This window comes from Limulus polyphemus, unplaced genomic scaffold, assembly GCF_000517525.1.
Source record: "Limulus polyphemus unplaced genomic scaffold, Limulus_polyphemus-2.1.2 Scaffold11173, whole genome shotgun sequence".
Lineage (NCBI taxonomy): Eukaryota > Metazoa > Arthropoda > Merostomata > Xiphosura > Limulidae > Limulus > Limulus polyphemus.
In genome coordinates, this window is record NW_013676783.1 from 14,784 (window position 1) to 17,598 (window position 2,815).

Here is a 2,815-nt window from a genome sequence, read left to right on the forward strand (position 1 = left end):
AGACCATTATCGAACACGACGGCATGGTCTGTAACGACGTGGTGAGGCTCCAAAATTTAACGTAGTCAGCTAACTGTGAATGAAAGTTTAACTTCCTTGTAAATATCCCACGGTCACTGTATGAATGTATATATCATTAGAAGTATATAATGACATTACAGCTGTATTTTTCTCACACTTACATCAAAGTAGACTCGATGAAAAGAGTGCGTGATATGTAGTTAATTACTAAACACAGAGTGTATAAGGAATACAAAGAATCCATCATGACTCATACAAATGCTTATTTTCTAACGTTCCTTCATTACAAATGGCATAATGAACACAAGTTTTTTGATAACTACTAATATGTAGAATCAACTTAGAACATGACGTGTAAATGCCTTCAGCATATTACAACTGATTTTATTTCTTCAACAAGTTTTAGTTTTGAACAACCGAGTGAAAACTGCTACACAAACGTATCCGTGGCAACGTATAAGTCAGTGTATTTACTCAGATCCTTTTCGTTATTGACTAAGCCATGTCGCTGAGTTCTTGTGTGCTGGCAGCTGAAGGCACGAGGCATTGAACAAGTGATTATTCTAATTAGAGTTTACTTATTCTCTTCAGAAGGAGAAACTGCCAAGAAAGGCCTAATTACGCAGACAAATAACGTACGAATAAAAAGTTATTTCTAAACACAAATCCCAATTTACAAACAGTATGATATCTACACTAGATAATAAATAAGGCTTAAGAACTTCATTTAATTATTGAAAAGAAAATCTAATTGATTGATTACCTAGTTCAAAAATTCCAGGTTGAAGATGGTTAGCTATGTTGTCATTCAATAGAGACTTGACAGGCGAGTAGCACGAGCGAAGAGCTTTCTCCTACTTCAGCCTGCAAAACAAAAAGTTAGCCCTGGTGTAGTATCGTCAAACTGATAACTACGAATTACGTATAACAACATCCACTGAATCCGAAAACAAGTAATATTTAATCATCTCGGCCAGTGGTGAAATACTGGAATTCATCTTTTCGATTTAAACTTAACTTCCAAAAAATACAAAAACTAATGGTACAGCCTTCCAGAAAGAAGCTGGACTCCCCTTGGAATTACCAAAAGAACCAATACTGGGTTTCTGGGGGTACTGAACGAGTCTCAGCACTCAGCTTTTGCTCAACAGAAACACACACACATATATAAATATATATAAATTACCAGAACTCAGTATTAAGATAACGTAAAAAGTTTTCAAAATTATAGGCTTAACTTAAGGCACTCACGTTAGAAAAGTTTCCCCGACTAAGTGTGTTATATATTAAAAATGAATAAGGATGGCTGATGCTCATTTATCTTATATAATACGACCCTGAAATACACATATATATAGGAAAGGGATATATATGTTTCACTTCGTATGAGCTGTACATAAGTCAAGCCTAATCAATAGTAACTTTAGCCTATATTTGGCAAATGTCTGTATATACGTCAGCTGTGCACCTGGTGGTGATTTATATATTTTGTGCTTGTATAATTACGAATTGCACAAAGTATAATTTGGGGTTACTATTCATACAAAAGTTTATATAAATATGAAGCCTAATTAAAAAAACAAGGATGTGTAACACGTGGTATAATATTAATTGTGGTTATTATTTGACGTGGTATTGATTTTAGATATCAATTTCATCAATAAATATGAAGCCTAATTAAAAAACAAGGATTAACACGTGGTATAATATTAATTGTGGTTATTATTTGACGTGATATTGATTTGAGATATTAATTTCATCAGACAAGTATTGATTGATGGACTTTTTTTTTCACAGCCTTATCGGCACGTATATTTGTCACAGATTTTGAACGAGTAACAAAGAAACTTCGGAAAAACTGTATCATGGAAATAAATCCAGAGTGACGTGACAAGCGCTACTGCCAGAAGTGATTACAAACGTAAAAAGTTATGCAGACGTATGACCTATTTATAGACCTATTTTTCAGCAATGAATCAGGTCATAAGTCTTTAAAAATATATCAATGCCCCTCCTTTGAGGGAGGAAGACATGAAAATAGCCCTTAAGTCTCGCATAATATTGGATCTAGATTAGTAATGCACTGTTATCTTTGTAACATCAGCAAAATATAACACTATTGTGACAGTTTGAATTCATATGTATATGTACGCATATTCGTACAAAAAAAATCCGTCTTTGTTGACTCCTACCGGTTTTTTCATAAACTTTAGTGATTTTAGAAATATTCCTATTTATCAGTTTCTATGATAGACTAAGATGTCACTATATATGGTACTAGGCATCGTTACAGAATGAAAGAAATATTAGCACAAGTAATAGATACCTCGTTCACTATTCTTCTCCCCATAAAACTTTACAAGGAGGATGGTGCCCCCAGTGATATGTCTGCGGTCTTATACTGCTAGAAACCGGGGTTTGATACCCGTGATAGCCCTTTGTGTGTAGCTTTGTACGTGATAACAAACAACAAAAAGGAGGGTGAGTCGGCAAAAGGTGTCAGTGCTAAACAAAATATTCACGTTACACTTTTCAAATTAAAATCAGTTGTGAACCCTAAAAAAAAAACCCTTCATACTACACTTTAAATATTGGTATTATAGGGCGAAGATGCATATATATCCGAAACTCGAAGCATTTCTAACAGTTTCTTCACAATCTCTCTGACTGGTTCCCGTCAGGATTAAATGATCCACTTATATATATATTCCATTTTATCAATTGGAGATGTGACTTTTTTCTAAGAAAGACAGAAATTGGAATCATATACGTGTAGCATTAAACAAAACTATTT

The 2,815-nt window shown here is 33.9% G+C and overlaps 1 long non-coding RNA gene across 2 annotated transcripts in view; it reads right to left on the reverse strand.

Moving 5' to 3' along the window:
- LOC111083782 overlaps positions 1 to 1,405 on the reverse strand; it is an 8,254-nt gene extending 6,849 nt beyond the window's left edge. For both annotated transcript variants that reach the window (XR_002609240.1, XR_002609241.1), the window contains exons 1-2: positions 1,273 to 1,405; positions 785 to 885 (exon numbers count right to left, since the gene is read on the reverse strand). This is a non-coding gene — a long non-coding RNA (uncharacterized LOC111083782). The remainder of the gene's footprint in view (positions 1 to 784; positions 886 to 1,272) is intronic.
- Positions 1,406 to 2,815: the final 1,410 nt, after the last annotated feature.